This window comes from Malaya genurostris, chromosome 3 (genome assembly GCF_030247185.1).
Source record: "Malaya genurostris strain Urasoe2022 chromosome 3, Malgen_1.1, whole genome shotgun sequence".
Lineage (NCBI taxonomy): Eukaryota > Metazoa > Arthropoda > Insecta > Diptera > Culicidae > Malaya > Malaya genurostris.
In genome coordinates, this window is record NC_080572.1 from 303,515,675 (window position 1) to 303,537,005 (window position 21,331).

Here is a 21,331-nt window from a genome sequence, read left to right on the forward strand (position 1 = left end):
AAATTTAATGAACCGTTCACTAGTATGTGTCGTTTATTCGATAACTTATATAATGTGAGGTTTTATGCCTGCTGGAGGCAGAGGTTTTAAAATTTTCAACTCCATCGGGCTTTTCTCTGCTCCCAAATAAATAAATAAACTTAGAAAAAATAAATGTCTGTAAGATAATTGTGCGTGGAGAAAAAGATGCGTTTTGTCGGTTCCGTCACTTATACCAGTATATACCGGATCTGTACCGGAAGTGACAGCCACTTGATCTTTGAATTTAATTCACAACTTAACTTTTAAATGAACCTAAGTTGTTTAAAATCGGTTCTGCAATCTCCGCCAAAACTGAACGGATAGAAATATCTAAAAAAGGTGCACGCACAGACATTATCCGACAGGTCTCCGGAGCTCCGATCAAAAGTCGGCTTCTTCAGCAATTTTATTACCGTTCTATAGAGAAAGGCTAAACATTAAAAAATGTACTTTTTGGTTTGTTTAATACAACTAGAGAAGTTGATGTTTATTTTTGATATTTTATTTATTAAGGAGTGTATCGAAAATAAGCTATCCACATACATTTGTGTTGTACGCATGTTTTTGTGATGGATTTTTATGCACAGATCACAGCATGCTGTGCGTTTGGCTGTCAGCTTTCGTTTGTTTACTTGTTTGTGCGGTTGAAATTCTGCGTTTTCAAAATGTCGCGTATTGAAAAGGAAGTGAAAATTAAGGTTTTGGACACATGGCTAAGTGAGGAGGGTATTACTATGCGAAAATTGGCGAAGCGGTTTGGAATTCATCATGCCAGTGTTATAACCATCATTCATAAGTTTGGGGAACACTACTCTTTGGATGAGCTACCAGGAATAGACAGAAAACCCGGTTCTTCCAAACCGAAACTGGACCAGAAAGTGGTATCTCTAATCATGAAGAACAAATCAATGTCAATACGTGATTTGGCCAAAAAAGCAGGAACGAGTGTCGAAATGATCCAGCGTATCAAGAGGCGAAATCACCTGAAGACCTACAAGAAGCAGAAAATCTCGAAACAAAGTGTAGAACAGAAGAAGCGAGCAGCAACAAGGGCCCGGAAAAGGGTATAAATTTCGTTGAGAAAAATATCAATCCACAAAATTGCCCTCAGCTTCGACCCATCGAACGTTACTGGGCAATCGTGGAGAGGGTCTTCAACTGCGACGCTCCATTTATGTGCATCTAATAAGATGTAAAATCACAGGGCTTTTTTTAAGTGTGTAGCTTAACAGATCGGCTGAAAAGTTCGTATCGTTTCTATGAGAGGGCGTCACTAGAATTAAATCCATACCATTTTCAGTTAGTACCAACCTTCAAAAGATACGTGGATAAATTTGACAGCTGTCTGATTATTAGTTTGTGAGATATTGCATTTTGAGTGAAGCTACTTTTGTTATTGTGAAAAAAATTGAAAAAAGGAATTTCGTGTGTTGATGAAACACTACTTTTTGATGAAAAAAAGTGCCGCCGATACCAAAAAATGGCTTGATGAGTGTTATCCAGACTCTGCACCGGGCGAAGCAACAATTCGTAAGTGGTTTGCAAAATTTCGTACTGGTCATATGAGCACCGAAGACGATGAACGCAGTGGACGTCCAAAAGAGGCTGTTACCGATGAAAACGTGAAAACATCCACAAAATGATTTTCAATGACCGTAAAGTGAAGTTGATCGAGATAGCTGACACCCTAAAGATATCAAAGGAACGTGTTGGACATATTATTCACGAATATTTGGATATGAGAAAGCTTTGTGCAAAAAGGGTGCCGCGTGAGCTCACAATCGATCAAAAACAACAACGAATTGATGATGCTGAAATTGAATGAATTGGGCTTCGAATTGCTCCTTCATCCACCGTATTCTCCAGATTTGGCCCCCAGTGACTTTTTCCTGTTCTCAGACCTCAAGAGAATGCTCGCTGGTACAAAAATGTAGAAGCAATGAAGAGGTAATCGCTGAAACTGAGGCCTATTTTGAGGCAAAGGACAAATCGTACTACAAAATGGTATCGAAAAGTTGGAAGATCGCTATAATCGCTGTATCGCCTCTGATGGCAATTATGTTGAATAATAAAAACGAATTTTGGCAAAAAAATGTGTGTTTCTTTTAAACGATACGAACTTTTTAGCCGAACTGTTATTTTCGATACACTCCTTACTTTTAAAAGGGAAATTTCATTTATTATTTAATATAGTACAAAATGTGCCCTGTTCTCGGCGTTTTCCACCGTTATAGCCAATGTTTCGGTCAATATGGATGCGATTTCATGACGTATGTTGCCTTTGAGTTGACCTATGGTTCTTGGCTTATCGGCGTATATCTTAGATCTCAAAACAAACATCAGAATGGCGTCCAATAGGAGGGTGATCTCTGGGGCCAGTCAAAATCACGCCTCTTTTCGATATGACTCGTACGGGTAACAATGGTCGTAACAGATCGTTTGTTGGTCAACCTGTATGACATGTTGCACCGTCCTGTTGAAAGCAGTAGCCATTCGAACCATTTTCACGAACAATGGGCATCAGTTTTTGATGGTCGTTTTTGGAAAAAATATGGAACAATCACCATAGCCGCACAAACACCACACCAAATTGTGACTTTTTGGTCGTATAGAGGCTGTTCCTTAATTAACTGAGGGTTTTCAGTGTCATTGAACCGACACTTGATTCTCGGCGTAAAGCTGAACAATTTCAGCAAGTTCTTTTGGTGTGTATTGTTCCATGGTAGGATTGTCTAGGAATGGCGCTTCTAAGGCGCTATGTGGTCATTAGTCGATCTGACAATTTTGTCAAAAGTACTTTGTTTCAATTACAAAGTTTCCTCTTGGTGTGAAGACCAATACGGGCGTAACCAAATCAACTTCTTTATATATCACACTCGGTCGAAAGGGACCGAATCGATTCCGAACGTTGGTAACATACGAAATTCAGAAATTGACATGATATTTGGATTCAATAAGTTATTAAGTATCCTGTAATCAAATACTTAAATATACATCCTGCATATCACCACAAGGCAAGTATCTAGTACTGTGATGGAAATCGATCGTTTGAATAACAACAATGGAAAGCAATTCACAACAGTAACTCGCAACTTATGGGCTTCACTAGTAATTGGAATAGCAAACTATTTTACAACGGTAATGAGAACATATTATTCATGCTTCTTATTTGAAAACAGGCCGACGATTTGTGGAACTTGTAAACCGAAAGTTTAAATTTTATTGTTGTATGTTTATTTAATATAAAATTCAGAAAAAAATGAAAATTCACGAATATCTTCTGCTACACAAAATACAATAAACTTAGCGAAGCAACTATCTCCGATGATAACGCAAATAGATGAATAACTTATTGCTAATTAGGGATCGAAATCAAAAATGTAAATAAAAAAATTTGATGAATGTTATAGGACTGTTGATCCTGCAGGTTACACCGTGAAATAGTGATTTTAATAGTATCGTGATAGTCAAAACACCACTTATACTGACAGTGGCAAAACTACATAAAATGGAGGTTGAAACCGGGGCAAAACACGACAATAATAACAGTACGAACAATTGTACCGGATAACTGGAAAGGTTTTGTAGATGTAAAGATAACCTGCCACTGGATCCCGCACATACTTATTTAAAACTAAAAAGACGAACGCAAGCGAACTTCGAATGCATGTTTGGCTGGATCCATTGTTATACACCAGAGTAAAGAATGACTGAAGGAGGCTCAATAGTCGGAAAAATTCACCTTCACCAGATTTGGCATCCTCGAACTATTATTGGAATTTTAGACTACTACTTCCGGAACCTGAAACCGAAACCAGTATAGCCAAAGTAAGTTTGTATGGTCATCAACTAATACGACCCACAAATTTAGTAACAGTTTGAGATTTTAGGCACCGAAAATTCTGTATTTCTGGAATCAGAAGTCAGATTTATATGAAACCTCTCATTTGAATTTATTCTATCATTTGTGAAAATCGGCTTAGTCATCTCAGGCGAATCTATGTGCGTTCTGTTTTAGAATTTAAGGTCGCTACTTTTAAGTCGAAAATTGTGTGTCCGTGTTAGTCCCACCTTTTTGTCCGGTTTAGCTCCCCACAGACAATTCATTTTCAAGACTCTTTAGTAATTTTGTTTTCCAAGGAAACGAAAAAACTCTATAATCACTGCATTCAGCACAAATGAACTAGAACCAAAATTAGACCGTCGTTACGATGCATAGAAATCAAATATACCCAAAAAAAGAGAACATAAGAAAAAAGATGGGTGGGTAATGTCATTGACGTACCCGTAGGACGAATAAAACTTACTTGCTTCTTCCACACTTCCAAGTATAGATTATCGTTCGTATATGGTGATTGTGTGGATTTTATGATTTTTACAGCTTCGCTTCCAGACGAAAGAGAGCCAAAAACAAATACAACAAACAATGTAATAGTAAATTTTTGTGGATTTACATACTCAGTAGAGAAAAACTTTGTATAATGCACTGGGAATATTTTAATGATTCTAAAAAGAACCGATTTGAGAAATTTATTAACCATTAAAAGACAGCTGTTAAAATTTCATGATATTCTATTCATTAGCTTGTGAATTATTGTGCTAAGAGTGACGCTACTTTTGTTATTTTCAGAACAATGGATCAAACACAATTTCGTGTTTTAATTTCACATTGCTTTTTAATGGGGAAAATACCGTTCAAACGATGTAATGGCTTGAAAAGTGTTATGGAGACATCGCTCCATTAGAAACAACAATAAAACGTCGATTTGCTGATTTCAAACGTGGTCGTAGAGACACCGATGATGCAGGGCTCAGTGGACGTCCAAATGAGGCGGTAACACCACAAAACAAAAAAACACAGAATCGTTTGACTATGAGAAAGCTCTGTTCGAAATGGGTGCCGCGTTTGCTCACTGTTGACCAAAAACAAGAACGTGTTGAAGATTCCGAGCAGTGTTTGGCCATGATTAAATGTAACAAACCGGAATTTTTATGTCGATATGTGACAATGGATGTAACATGGATTCATCACTTCACTCCGGAATATAAACGATCGTCATCTTAGTGGACAGCAACTGGTGAACCTCGTCCACAGCGCCCGAAAGCACATCAATCGGCTGGAAAGGTTATTTATCGACTATCTTGAGAAAGGAAATACCATTAACAGTGAATAGTATACGAGGTCTGTTCAAAAAGTTCCCGGAATTTTTTAATTGCGCGCGTCTGGAGAGTCCGGTGGTCAAATTTTTTTTTTATTGTGTTGGTACATATGTCCCTAATGTATGGTGAAATTTTCAGCTGTATTCATTGTTTACATTCTGTCTTGTAGCGGCTGGTATAGACGTGTTTTTTTTAGCTCGGCGATTTTTGTTAGTTTAAACATGAAATAAAGTGTAACCAAGTGTGCGAAATATTACAGAGAGCCTACGGTGAGTCTGCTATGAAAAAACAAGTGTTTACGAGTGGTATAAGCGTTTCCAAGATGGCCGCGAAGACGTTGAAGACGACGAACGCTCCGGTCGACCCAGCACGTCAATAATCGATGAAAATGTGGGAAAAGTGGAAAAAATGATTATGGATGATCGCCGAATCACTATTAGAGAAGTTGCTGATGAAGTTGGCACATCAGTTGGCTCATGCCATCATATTTTTTCAAATGTTTTTGGCATGAAACGAGTGGCAGCAAAATTCGTTCCAAAACTACTGAATTTTGATCATGATTTTTTGGCTAAAAACAAGACTTTAATCATGCCCCAACCTCCTTATTCACCAGATATTGCTCCGTGTGATTTTTTCCTGTTCCCAAAGTTGAAGAGACTCATGAAAGGACAGCGTTTTTCATCGATTGAAGAGATAAAGGCAGAATCGCTGAGAGTGCTACAGAGCATTACAAAAAGTGACTATCAGGGGTGTTTCGAAGACTGGAAAAAACGCTGGCATAAGTGCATTATATCTAGGGGGGATTACTTTGAAGAGGACCATATAGATGTAGACGAAAAAATAAATATTTTTTTTGAAAAATGAGAATTCCGGGTACTTTTTGAACAGACCTCGTATAGCGTTATTGGAACGTTTGAACAGGCTGAACGGCAAAGAAAAAAAAATTGGTGTCACAAGTCAATCAAAACAATAGCAAAAGTACATAAATTGAACTTCGAATTGCTCCCACATTCACCGTATTCACCAGATTTGGCTCCCAGCGAATACTGGCTGTTCGCTGACCTGAAAAAAAAATGCTCGCCGGTAAGAAATCTCTCAGGTTATCGCTGAAATTGAGGCCTACTTTGAGGCAAAATAAAAATTGTTCTACAAAAGTGGTATTGAACTGTTAGAGCGGTGCTTGATTACGTTGTTCTGAGATTACGTTGATGAAAGAAGTTAAATTTGAACACACAAAAAAAGCGTGTTCTCTTTGTTAGGCCCGGGATTTTTCAGCCCATATGTTATATCACCCAGAAGGTCTTCTTTTGCGGCTGTTGGTGGAAGGTCCCTAACACGACGTCCAGTTTCGTCTAACGCACAGTAAGAAATGATCGATTTCCGTTCGTGGTTTACCTTTTATACTCGCCCAGTTGAACATCGGGACTGATATGAGCATGATTACCTAAATCCTGTTGTCACGGGTGCGGGTTGAAAATTTAATCATAAATTGCTGATCATATTTCTGATGGCTTGAAAAAAGAATTATGTTGCTACGTTTACTACAACTCGAGATATTCATGATTAAGTTCTGACCATTTTTCCACAGGACAAGTTTTGAAATGGCACCCTATAGTAAAGTGAGACGTATTCATGTCAAAAAATCAGTAAACAACATGAATAACACTAAATTGAATTGACTCAGTGTCATCCTGCTAGCTGACGCCTGCCATGGATCGAAATAATTGCTGGTTCATGAGATATTTAAGCTCTCCGGTTTCGTTCAAGACCCGGTTTCCGCTCCTTGAAATACGTCTCGAAATACCAGGAAAAAAAAATCAAAATCAAAATGAAGATGTTTATCCATGAACGAGAAAAGTTATGCCAAAAAGGAAGTTAATTTAAAATCTGATGATCTGACAAGAAATTTGCAGCTGCGGACTCAAACCTTTTAAAGTGGAAATCTCTGAAAAATTATGAATTCGATGCAAGATTGCGAAAAGTGGAATGATGGATAATTGGATGGAAGATGGAAATTGGAAATATAATGGCCATTGAGGCTGACCATTCCAGTGGGTATTCTGGAAAAAAATCAAACTTTGTGCTGTTTTTTTTTAAATAAAAAATATCTTCCGGCAGTGCCTAAAAAACCAATGCCAGTAACAAAAAGCAAAACAAATGCCGCATTCTGTTCGGATGACCATGCCTTAATTTGTCAACATTTGTGTCACCGTTGAGTGCTTGCGTGAAAAGTTTCCGTTCCATTGCTAACGTCACTTTCGTTTATTCCCGTCCCCGTCGGATTCATTCCTCGTTCCACAGGTTAGAGTTTACCAGAAGTTGAAAAGACGGAACTCTACTGGCTCGTGGCTATGATCTGTTAATGTTTTGCTCTTGTTAGCGTTGGTTGTGCTGCTGTCGCATTGTATAAAAATATCTTAATTCAGCTGGCACTATCACGCAGACAGACAGACAGACAGACGCCCTTTCTAGTCCCGTCTTCGGCTAGCTAATTCATCTCGATTCAACACTACCTAGCTGACAAACGGTGGTACGACGATGCATTCATCCATCCACCACCACTCCACGGTAGTAGCTGTCATCCGATTGCTGTTCTTTGTTGTCTGTTCTTCCCGTTCCCACCCAAACGATATTGAGTCTATCTCGTTGTCAACAATTTTCGTAGCCTTGAACGATACGATCCTAGTTGGCTTAGATCTCCCAGGACCGTATTCAGCTTGGATTTGTGATAGCAAAAATAAAAATAAGGCCCTTCTTCTTTATTGAATTCATCCATTTGAAGGTAAATTGATTTTTCAAGAACTACTCGCTTCCTTTGAATAAAAGTTTTTGACACCGAAAACAGATTGCATACGGTTCCGGACCGCTCCCTCCTGGGATCAAATTCTGGTATCGTTCCATCTTCGTTAAAACCCCGTATCCTTCTAGGAAGAGCACAAAACCGGCACTGTCTGCTAGTCGGTACGAACTAGAAAGTAAGGTCGTGAGCCACCATCGCCACCCACCATCGACCACCACTAGCTGGCCAGCTCCGGCCCGGGGAAAGTAGGACAACACGCGCTTCACCGATGGAATGTGCTTTGGCGGAAAAAAAATATCACGGTGATTTGTAGGACCCGCCCCGGTTTTTTTTTTTGGCATTGAATTGGTGTGTTCTTTTGAACGGGACATAACCTTTCAAACCAGACGAGAGCTTTTTTTCCGGGGATTCGAAATTTTCTAGGTGGTAGAGTGGGAAGATTGACTCTTAACAATGCCTAGCATGACCAGCGGCTATGTGACATGGCGAGATAGATGAGCAGATGAAACCTTGAAAGTTAGCCTTCCTTCTGGATGTTGGTACTAAAACATAAACAAACAGGAAACACTATCCGGTTGTGGTTTGTGAGTATTAGCATTGTATCCAAGCGTTTTACGAAATTCATTGCTTTCGGGAAAATGTTTTTGATGCATGATTCAAATACACTTCCGATTGCCGAAGGTGTAATATTATGGCATTTTCTATTGAACCAAATTGTATTGTTTTCTACCAATGGCTTTGTTTATCGACCAGTCTGATAGCGAGAGCATCCGAGACCACTCGGCACTTTCCAAACGATTGGACTGGCACTGTTTCGAAGCAAATAAATAACATCTATTTTAGTGACGGTTCCTGGGAAAGATATTTTTTTTTGTACTAAGTCAGCGAAAATACTCAAACAAAACAACATATCTGGGTTGGAAATAGAAATCAACAAAGTAATTGCTGAAATCTGGTGTTCGTGCAAGATTTGTTGTTCTCTCTGTCAAGTTCAGCTCTGTGAGAACTTGTATGCTTATCTTCCGAAGGGGCTTCAGTGGCTTATGCTTATGGCAGTTGAGAACAAATTGCTGTCTCAGTTGTAACGTCAAAATAGTTTTATTGATGAAGTTAGTGATAGATTTACTCGATGTACATACCACCAAATGCATCTATTGTGTCGATGATATGACATTAGTTTAATAAAAAAATCCCATCCAAAAATATATCAATTCCTCATTACATTGAAAAAAAAAGTAAATATTCATTTCTCAATCGTTTCGAATTTCAATTTCATGAAATTTTCGAAATCGAAAAAAAAATGTTGATGCCAAAAGTCTTAGAATTGCATGAAACGTCGAGATTTAGTGTCATCTCGAACATTTTTTTTGAAATGTCGGCTTTCTGGGACTAAGTAAAAATATAAAAAAGTCCCAGAAAGTCGATTTCTTTAACAAAAAATTTTTTTTTGAGATAACACTAAATCTCGACGTTTCATGCAATTTTAAGATTTTTGGCATCAAAAAAATTTTCGATCTCGGAAATTTCATGTCTCCCCACTATGGTGCTTTTTCAAGATTGAAAATTTTCAAACTTTAACCTCTTACGCATGTCCGATTTAGCTCAAATTTTGCATTAGGACTTTTTTTCGAGATGCTTAAACTTCTGAACAATAGCGCTTCACGAAATTAGAGGTGATCGCAAAATATTGGCACCCTTATATACATCAGAGCGGTAAAACAACGTGTTTTGTCGAGGTTACGTCACTTATACCATTATATCTCCGGAACCAGAAGTCGCAGTCATTTGATCTTCAAACTTGATCAATGGTTCAATAGTAGCTTTCAAACGGACCTAAGCTTGATGAACTCGGTTCAGCCATCTCTGAGAAAATTGCTCGGCAAAAAAACAACGCGTTTTGTCGGTTACATCACTTATATCATCATATCTCCGGAACCAGTCATTTGATCTTTAAACTTGATCAATGGTCCGATAGTAACTTTCAAACGAGCCTTAGCTTGTTGAAATCGGATAAGCCATCTCTAAGAAAGTTATTTGTTGAAAAATTCGATAAATAGTGCACACACATACACACACACAGACATTTTCCGATGGGCTAGGGACAAAGGGGAAGCCTTCTGGTCAAGACAGACAAGGAGAAATAAGCCGACGTCCTCAAGGCAATGCGGAGCGAGGCAGACCTTGGAAAGGAGGTTCGCTCTATTAGACGTACTAGAGCTGGCGAGATGCTGCTAGTGCTTAAAAATGGAGCACAATCGGTCGGATCAGAACTCGGAGCGCGATTTCAACGCATGGGCAACGGCGTGAGGTAGCCGGCACACTAACCAGCGAGGGCAAACGCTGCTAGAGGCCCTCGTCAAGCTAGATGTGGTACTGGGGAACGACGGTGTCAAAAGTACCTTCCAGCGGAACGGAGTTGAGTCGTTTATCGACGTGACTTTCTGCAGTCCCGGCGTGGCCGCAAACATAAACTGGAGAGTGGAAGATGGCTATACCCATAGAGACCACCTAGCCATACGCTACACTATAGGTAGCCTAGCGAGGTACAGCAGTAGGGGAAATGCCCCCGGAACCCGAGCGTGGAAGGTTGCCGACTTCGACCGTGAAACGTTCTGTGCAGTTCTCGCACTGGAGAACCATACAACGAACCTAGATTGGGAAGAGTTTGTAGCCGTCCTGATACGGGCGTGCGACGCGACAATTCCGAGGAAGGCACAACCGTGGAACAATAGACGCCCGGTCTACTGGTGGAACGAGCAAATTGTAGACCTTCGAGCAACCTGCTTAAGGGCCAGGAGAAGTATGCAAAGAGCTAGATCACCGGAAACAAGAGCGGTAAGATACGAAGCGTTCAAAGCGACCAAGCTTGCTCTGAACAAGGCTATTCGCTACTCCAACCCATGGGGTGATAACTACTGGATGGTTATGGCCAAAACGAGAGGGGCACTAGCACCCCCTGAACGTAGTCCGGCGAAGCTGAAGGAGATCATAAGAGTCCTCTTCCCTCACCACGACACGTCTCCGTGGCCGCCAGCACCGCTACCAACAAACGATGTTAGCAGAGTGACAAATGAAGAGTTGTTGTCAGCGGCGAGATCGCTCGACACTAAGAAAGACCCCGGGCCAGATGGTATCCCAAACGTGGCTCCGAAGGTTGTTATAACCTCCAAACCGGACGTGTTCAGGGAGGTCATGCAGAGATGTCTGGACGAGCGCACGCTTCCGGATATTTGGAAAAGGCAGAGTTACCGAAACGTGGGAAATATGCCGACGGGTCCCCGGCATATAGACCAATCTGCCTGATCGACACCACAGGGAAGCTCCTGGAGAGAATCATCCTGAATAGGCTAGCCCCGTTCATAGAGGAGGCGGGTGGACTGTCTAACGAACAGTACGGGTTCCGCAAAGGCAGGTCTACGGCGGATGCCATAAAATCGGTGGTAGCCACCGCGGAGGTCGCTATACAACCTAAGCGGCGTGGAATTCGTTACTGCGCGATATTAACGTTTGATGTCAAAAACGAGCTTATTGAGCGAATATCGCTGACTCCTTCCTTCGACTGGGAGTACCGGAAGGGCTGTACAAGATTCTGGATAGCTATTTTCAGAACCGGGTATTGCTCTACGGAACCGAGGAAGGCCTACGCAGCACTTCTATCACGGCCGGAGTACCAAAGGAATACATCCTGAGCCCACTCCTGTGGAATACAATGTACGATGGAGTACTGAGGTTGAGGCTCTCCACGGGCGTCAAGATAGTCGGGTTCGAGTACCACATCACGCTAGCAGTCTACGGAGAATCCATTGAAGAGGTCGAACTGAGCGCGTCACACTGGATCAGCATGGGGGAAGACTGGTTGCGTAGCAGGAAACTACAACTAACGCATCATGAAACAGAGATGATGGTGGTAAACAACAGAAAATCAGAGAAGGAGGTGTCGGCACATGCTGGTGATTGCATGATCCCCTCCAAGAGATCACTGAAGCTATTGGGTGTGATGCTTGACGACAAGCTCAGTTTTGACAAGCACGTTGAATATGCCTGTAAACGTGCTTCATGGCGATTGCGGCGCTCTCGCGAATGATGGCCAATAGCTCGCTGGTGCGTTCTAGCAAACGCAGGTTACTGACAGGAGTGGCAGTTTCGATCAGTTTCGACACTTCAGGTGGAACGCAACGCAAAATTGCTGGAGAGCACGCACAGACTGCTGTGTCTTCCGGTGATCAGTGCGTACCATTCGGTATCTGGAGACGCAGCCTATTGGACTGCTCATCAAGGAGGACGCCGAGTGCTATGATACGCGGAGGGACAGGAACGCCCGTAGGACTGCCAACGCAGCCTCCCTTCGCGAGTGGCAAAGGAAATGGGACAGCTCAACCAAGGGCAGGTGGACACATCGGCTCATTCCAAGAGTCTCCGGATGGATCGACAGACACCACGGCGAAGTGAACTTTGGCCTGACGCAGTTCCTCACAGGTCACGGTTGTTTTAGGTGGTACCTACACAGGTTCGGCCACGCGGCATCCCCTGCTTGCCCTGGCTGCCCAAATGAGCTTGAGACTGCAGAACACGTCGCTTTGCGTCACAAAGGAATCGTCTACTGGATGTATGTGGCAGAGAAACTACTCCAGAACCTAATCCAGAGGATGTGCCACAGCGAGGAGAACTGGAACGCAGTGTCGACCGCGACCTCCCAGATCGCGGGAATCTAGCAGCAGAATTGGAGCGCATAACAACAGGCCGCGACCGCCGGCCGCTAAAGAGGGATCAGCGAATAAGCGTTGGTTCGGGAGTTTTTCCGATGTCGGGGAACTCTCCGTCGGTGTAGTCTGAATCCTTCGCCGGGGATTAGATGAGTAGATTGCGACGTAACTCCGGTATGGATCATCGGGGCGCCAGTGAATTCTCCAACCGGAATCACTGGACCGACTCAGGCATCCTGCCGTTCGATCCGTTCACGGGTATCGAAAGCGACGGTTACGGGAAAAATTCCATCGCCGGGGAATTCTTCGCCGGTGTAGGCTAGATCCTTCGTCGGGGACTAGCGGAGTAGAAGCCACAGCACCGAAGTCAAGTCGTCAAGGTATCAGTGAACCGGAAGCTATGCTCTAACCGGAATCACCGGATCGACCACGGCACTCCTTCGAGTGTCCCGATGGCGTAACATAAATGGTCGGTGTCGGGAGAACTTCCTCCGCCGGGAAACTCTCCGTCGGTGTAGTCTAGATCCTTCGACGGGGATTAGATGAGTAGAATGCGACGTAACTCCGGTATGGATCATCGGGGCGCCAGTGAACCGGAAGTCATCCTCCAACCGGAATCGCTGGACCGACTCAGACATCCTGCCGTTCGAACCGTTCACGGATATCGGAAGCGTCGGTCCTGGGGAAACTGCCATCGTCGGGGAACTTTTCCGTCGGTGTAGGCTAGATCCATCGTCGGGGATTAGCCGAGTAGTTTGTGACGTAGACCAGCACTGGGTCGTCGAGGCGCCAGCGAACCGGAAGCTAACCTCCAACCGGAATCGCTAGACCGACCTCGGCATCCTCCTGGTCGATCCCCTGTAGCGAAACGAGCAGGAGAGAACGACGCAGACGTCCATGACGATGCATAAGTCCAGGAAGGGTGCTTTAAAGCACCGATATCCTTCCACCCTGAAGTAATACCTAACGGTAGTTCCGGGGAGGTAGAGTTGGAGATCCACGGTGTTTTAGTGGGTAGTTTCAAATATACAGTTATTATACTATTCTCTCTCAATTTATGCGCGAAAAATTCAAATGTTTCCGACATAGACTCTTTCGTCAAAAGTTTCCATTTAAAAATCGGATGAAAAGTCTACAGTTGATAGTACCGGCTATTAAATCAAATCATTTTGCTACTGGTTTCTTGTACTAAAAACAACTGCTCGAGTTTTTAGGTGGAAATTTATGCTTCTGAGAAACCATTCTTTTTCAATGCACACAAATAGGAAATACTAACATGTCATCTGGATAATAAATTTCATATAAATCTTGGAAACCCAAGTCTTACCTTAATCCCCGGAAGAGTTAGTTGCAGCCTGCCCTTGAAATGAAATCGATGAGACACAGTCGTGACGTCAGCTGATTTGCAATTCTAATCCATATTAAAGTTCCGTACGATCCCCTTTCACGCAACAGGAATCACAGAAATGAACCAGCTTCACGTCGACAGTAGGAGAAACCCGTACCATGTGTGTTACGGTTTTTTTTCTCGCTTGCATCATCTGCCACAGAGACAACAACAATAAACTACAATAACAATAACAACAACAACAATGAACAACGTTAATTTTTCACTTCTCAGTGTAGTGCTTCCTCCGATTCCATTTCTTGTCGGTTCGCCTCTCACACACCGTCCACAGTTTGGTTTATTTTCCGGCCGAATCAGAATATTTCTTCACTCACCAACACACAAAAACACACAGCCTGACTCGAAAATTCAACTTGTTATTTACCCTGATGATCACCACTACAGAGCTACAGTCAGTTTCTGTGCGGCCTTTTTAGCACTTGCCTCACTGCACTGCACCACCGCCTCCAACCACTTGCCGCTGGTCGTCTACACCGGATCGCCTCTTGTCGCTATGCCGAGTAGGAAAACTGGGCTCTACTTATTGGTGCTTCTTTTTTGTGGCCACGTTCGCCAACAACCTCAACTGCCGAGCAGCACCAGATCCAACGGTACCCACGGTTTGTTGGTTCATCTATATGCAATTAACAATTCGCATTGGAAGTGCGCTCCGCTATGATTATTATATACGCCTCTCTTTGCGATTAGACCAGCAGCGGGGAGTCCGATAAAAGAAGTCTTATAACATTTTATATCAATACTCAAACTGTCAGCTTCGGATAAAGAAGTTCAGAAGTACGGAACTCAAAGTTCATCAAACGCCATCGGCGAACATTGTTGCGAGTTTTCGTTTTTTTTTCTAGTATAAATCTAGTTTTATCAATGCTTAAAGTACACGAACGCTTCAGTTATTCTTCTTGCACAACAACACTATCAACTAACAGGGAAAAACGAAGATGGCGACTGAATGTCGAACAAAAAGTCAATTTTCACCGCTATGCGGTATGTGCGGATTCTACTACGATGGGGAGATGGCCGCGATTGCCTCAAGGTATCCACTTCACGAACGCACGGTACGTAAGCGAGAGAGAGAGAAACAGGGAACGGGTGACCAGCAGACACGCAGAATATGATGATAGGCGACAGATGGCAAGAGAGAGAGAGCTATCTCAAGCGATCTAGCAACCTCGACGATTTTCACTCGACTGACTGACAGTCGGTGAGCAGCGGATGTCGTTTGCCGAACGTCAGGAGAGTCGCCGACCATCGGAAGAGAGTTGAGAGCACGATTGGTCGATCGGTTCGAAGAGCAGAGCGAATTCGAGACGATGTGGCCCGGTCTAGCCGTGAGTAACCGAAATGATGTGCCCTTGTGCACCTCGTCTCTGTATGTATGTAATGCAGTTTGACTTGTTGTTTTCACTCATACCCCTGCAGCGTGAGCATAGTTGGCAATGTTTCAATAGTCAAATACATCAATGTTTTATAAATATGAATGAACGATTTAAGTGGTTTCGAGAAAAAAAAGATTTCACCGCGATGCATCGACTTTGACATTCGAAACCGTTTAGCACTCTCAATTAGCATAATCTGTCTGTTGCTTACTGATATTTGAAACCGAGCAAAAAAACTAAAAACGATTGAAATTTCGCTCAGTTGATAATAATGTTGCACAACTAGAAATGTAAAACCGTCCTTATTTATTTTTTTATTTGATTTGATTGACGTGTGTCAGCAGGAAAAATTTAACTAAATTGTTAGTTGTTTTGTCTAACAGTTCTGTAACTTTGAAAACAAAAATGACAGCTCGGAAAAAAAATCAACAAACGAATTTTTACCGATGAGAGTTTGAATAATGCCTGATAATGCCTTTCTCTTCTTTCATAACAGTCTCATGAAAATATATTTCATTCTTTTATTATATAATTTCGGATACTAATTTTGACGCCAATTGATTCAGATTGATTCAGGTAGTTCACAAAATCATGCTTCACTGTTTATGTCACACAGTCAGCATCATTTTTCCAAACTAGTGCTTGACATTTGCGTTGCCTATTTGTATGAGAAGAGTGATGCTAATCTAAAAAAACCCCTTCTTAGTCCACTTAGTGGAATTTTCATATATCATGAAAAAACATGAAATTTTCGAAATCGAAAAAAAATTTTTGATGCCAAAAGGCTTAGAATTGCATAAAACGTCGAGTTTTAGTGTCATTCCGAAAAAAATTTTTTGAAAAAATCGACTTTTTGGGACTTAGAAAAAATATCAAAATTCAAAGTCCCAGAAAGTTGATTTAAAAAAAAAAAAATTTTTTTTGCGATGACACTAAATCTCGACGTTTCATGCAGTTTTAAGAGTTTCGGCACCAAAAAAAATTTTCGATTTTGGAAATTTCATGTACTCCCCCCTATGGTGCTTTTTCAAGATCGAAAATTTTCAAACTTTAACCGCCGGGCAGCACCCCTTACGCATGTCTGATTCAGCTCAAATTTTGCATGAAGGCTTTTTTCGAGGTGCTTAAACTTTTGAGCACTAAAGCTTGACAAAAATAGAGGTGATCCCAAAATTTTGGCACCCTTATATATAAGAATGGTAAAAATCAACGTGTTTTGTCGGTTACGTCACTTATACCATCATATATCTGGAACCAAAAGTTACAACCATTTGATCTTCGAACTTGATCAATGGCCCGACAGTAGCTTTCAAACGAGCTCAAGTTTGTTAATATCGGTTCAGCCATCTCTGAGAAAATTGAGCGCGTAAAAATACAATGCTTTTTGTCGGTTACGTCACTTATACAATCATATCTCCGGAACCAAAAGTCACAGCCATTTGATCTTCGATCTTGATCAATGGCCCGACAGTGGCCTTTAAACGGCCCAAGTTTGTTAAAATCGGTTCAGCCATCTCTGAGAAAATTGAGCGCGTAAAAATACAATGCTTTTTGTCGGTTACGTCACTTATACAATCATATCTCCGGAACCAAAAGTCACAGCCATTTGATCTTCGAGCTTGATAAATGGCCCGACAGTAGCTTTCAAACGAGCCCAAGTTTGTTAAAATCGGTTCAGCCATCTCTGAGAAAATTGAGCGCGTAAAAATACAATGCTTTTTGTCGGTTACGTCACTTATACAATCATATCTCCGGAACCAAAAGTCACAACCATTTGATCTTCGATCCTGATCAATGGCCCGATAGTAGCTTTCAAACGGCCCAAGTTTGTTAAAATCGGTTCAGCCATCTCTGAGAAAATTGAGCGCGTACAAATATCTTCTAAAAGTGCACACACACAGAGACATTTTCCGATCTCGTCGAACTGAATCGAATGGTGTATAACACTATGGGTCCCCGATGCTCCGTTCGAAAGTTGGTTTTTCCAGCAATTCTAATACCTTTCTATAGAGAAAGGCAAAACCTGTTTCAATTCAAATAGTGTTGTAATGATGGCTTTTCAATTACCGGTAATATTGTTTTATATATTTTACAACCAAATTCCTTCACGTTTCACCTTCGGCTCATCAGTGTCTAAAGCAGTTCAAGCTCAACTGCCAACTCCACCTAGGAGTTCAATTTAAATTAAGACGAAGACGCGAATTTAACATCGTCATTTTAAATGAAGTCTTTACATTCTGAACACTCCCTTTAATTCCGGATCCGGAAGTTAGATTCATCTAAAATCCCGTCGAAACCTATAGTATTTTTGGTTTGAATCAAAATTTTATAAAACCGGTTAAACTATCGCTGAAAAATCGAAGAAAAAAACGGCGTGCCGTTATAACTAAAGCTTACATACTGGAACAGTTTTATAGTATAGTTTGACAATTTCGACTTTCAGTTCCGGAACTACAGGGTGACATGCACAAAAACATGAAAAAAAAAACAGTCACACATTTCTCGCAGAGCCCGATTTTCGAAATCTTATATTTTAATGAAGAGTTTTATGGTCTCATAGCTCGCTATTAAAATTTTATCTGTTTCCGACTTCCAGTTCCGGAATTACAAGGCAATATGTGCAAATCTATGAGAAAATGCACACTCAATTATCTCGGAAATTACTCAATCGATTTTCATGAACTAAAAATAATAATAATAATCCTCGAAAAATGATCTAGATCCGACTTCCGATTCCGGAATTACAGTGCGATAGGCGAAAATTTTAATTTCATGAGTATTTTTTTTTACAAGTGATGGCGAAAGGATGTGCACATTTTTATAAAACTTACTGCTAAGTTCATCTAGTTGGTAGATCCTGTTAGTTAGTGAATATATAAAACTACTTTGGGACTACTAGTCCTCGGTTTGCCGCTTCCGAAAGTACCGATAATTGTGAAGAAAATCTCCAAAAACGGAACTCACTTCGATTTCTCAGCAACGGTTAAGCCGATTTTCACGAATCATTCACTTATATTAAAGCTCTCATCGTCTTGAAATATACTGTGCAATTTCATCCTGATTCGACTTCCGGTTTCGAAATTATAGGGCGATGAGTGTCAACACATTCAAATCGTCATTCAAAATGACGATGCAAAACTGGTACGCGTCGGTAGGTGCGCCATTGCTCCGTTCGCAGCGTGCTTTGTTCAATTTCGTATAACGTCCAGAATTGCCACATTAAAATTTATATTTTCAATTGAAAAAAATGTAAATTTCTAATTCTTTTATTTAATTTGTACCTACCTTGTTAGTGTTATTACAAGATCATGATAGCGATGCTTTTCTATAAAAGTACACTTATTGCCTTTCTCATGTAGAAAAAATCACTTGAAAAATAGTGAAAATTGGTCCAAAGGGATGAGTTTTCTATATCATCCCACACAGTTCATCGAGCTGAACAATTTCTGTATGTGATTAGGTGTCAAATAATGTCACTCCTAAAATACGAAATCTCGTAGTCCCATAGGTTGCTATTGAGTTTCACATCGTAATTTGAGCGACGATACAAAAAAGGGTAAAATTCTTCTAGATTTGGCTTGAAACTGATTCAATTTGTAGGCTATATTAGTGACTTACTAAACGAACCGACTTCGGCTATACAAGAAGTTGCGGAAAAAGTGCTCAAAAATTTCAAAACGAGACTCACTCAATTTTCTCAGAGATGATTTGATCGATTTCCACAAACAGGCTCAAACAAAAGTTCCTATAATCTCATAGGCTGCTGTTTAATTTCATCCGGATCCGGCTTCCGGTTCCAGTACTGTAGGGTAAAGTGTGTTTAATCATTTAGTGCGACGATTCAAAATTAAGAAAAATTCTTATTGGCTTGATATAACTGTTTACAAATTGAAAAGGTTATGTTAGTTTACACCCAAAGAAATTTTTTTTTATTTTATTCAAGGTATTTTTGAAAATATAAGTAATATGAGAAAGGCATTAAAAGAGGTTGAGACTAAGTTTGTGAGAAACGGTCTAGTCGTCTCCAAAGATATGTAAGTACATAGGGGAGGGTTATTCTAAATTACCATAGTATGGATCTCATGTTGCAGAAATAATAATGAACAGTGTTTTTTTCTGGAATTAAATCACGTTAGAAAAACTTTTGCCTACCATTCTAGGCCATTCGGTGCGGTTTATAGTTTTCATCAGTCACTTCAGGAATCAGAACTATTTGGCTCAAGTGGCACGTTCCCCTAGTTAGTTGGAGATTTGCGGCTTGCCATAGCTTCTCATAATTTTCCTGTTGCGAAGGGGATTGTGAAAAGGGTGAGGTGGTGCCTCTGACTATAGCTCCTTACCACATTGGGTGAGAAATGATAGAATATCCTTTAACTTTAGCTCCCGTATGTAGATTCAACCACGTATGGAGAACCAAAAACCCGGATACGTAACACATGGATCAATAAGTCCCGAGACTAAAGCAGAGATGGCGCTCGTAGTAAACCAGTAACCACGTCTTTCTAGAGTACTAACCTTTGCTTGAAACGGGGCAAAATTTTTAGTCGATCCGACCAGAAACAGCTGAGTTATCGAGGTTGGAGTAAAGTCGTTTTGTAGTTTGTTTAAAAAATAGAAAAAACTGAGTTTCGTGTTTTGATAAAACATTGTTTTTAAATGGGTAAAAACACCGTGCAAGCGAAACAATGGATTGAAAAATGTTATCCGGACTCTTGTCCATCAAAAGCAACGATTTGTCGGTGGTTCGCCGAGTTTAAACGTGGTCGTACCGACACAAATGACGCGGAACGCTCGGGTAGACCTCTGGAAGCCGTTGCACCGGAAAATGTGAGTGAAGTGACAAAAATTATAATGAAAGATCGTAAAGTGAAGCTCCGTGAGATTGCTGAGATGACACAGATATCATATGGAAGTGTATTTACTATCCTTCATGAAAAATTGAGCATGAAAAAGGTTTTTTCCAAGTGGGTGCCGCGATTGTACCGTATTCGCATTCACACAAATCACACGAATAAGGAGTGTATCGAAAAGAAGCTATCCACATACATTTGTGTTGTACGCATGTATTTGTGATGGTTTTTTATGCGCATATCACAGCATGCTGTGCGTTTGGCTGTCAGCTTTCGTTTGTTCATTTGTTTGTGCGGTTGAAATTCTGCCTTTTGAAAATGTCGCGTATTGAAAAGGAAGGGAAAATTAAGGTTCTGGACACATGGCTAAGTGAGAAGGGTATTACTATGCAAAAATTGGTGAAGCGGTTTGGAATTTATCATGCCAGTGTTAAAACCATCATTAATAAGTTTGGGGTACACTATTCATTGGATGAGCTATCAGAAAGAGGCAGAAAACCCGGTTCTTCGGTTGATGAAGAGCGTTCGATCAAAAGTTCGAAAATTCGTGAAGGAATAATTTAAATTTCATCCGGTTTTCATTATGCTCAAGTTTAACCTCGTACAATACAGAATTAATTTTTAGTTTGAATAAAATATCGTTTTGCCTTTCTCTATAGAAAGGTATTAGAATTGCTGGAAAAACCGACTTTCGAACGGAGCCTCGGAGACCCATAGTGTTATATACCATTCGACTCAGCTCGACGAGATCGGAAAATGTCTGTGTGTGTGTGTATGTGTGTGTGTATGTATGTGCATTTTTCGAAGATATTTGAACGCGCTCAATTTTCTCAGAGATGGCTCAACCGATTTTAACAAACTTGGGCTCGTTTGAAAGCTACTGTCGGGCCATTGATCAAGTTCGAAGATCAAATGGCTGTGACTTTTGATTCCGGAGATATGATTGTATAAGTGACGTAACCGACAAAAATCGTGCTATTTGAACGCGCTCAATTTTCTCAGAGATGGCTCAACCG

General features: G+C 41.0%; 1 protein-coding gene across 1 annotated transcript in view; it reads right to left on the reverse strand.

The window, feature by feature from the left end:
- LOC131438281 (protein piccolo) overlaps positions 1 to 15,263 on the reverse strand; it is a 146,956-nt gene extending 131,693 nt beyond the window's left edge. Inside the window, exon 1 of the mRNA XM_058608169.1 lies at positions 14,012 to 15,263. The gene's annotated coding sequence lies outside the window, so the exon portion shown is untranslated. The remainder of the gene's footprint in view (positions 1 to 14,011) is intronic.
- Positions 15,264 to 21,331: the final 6,068 nt, after the last annotated feature.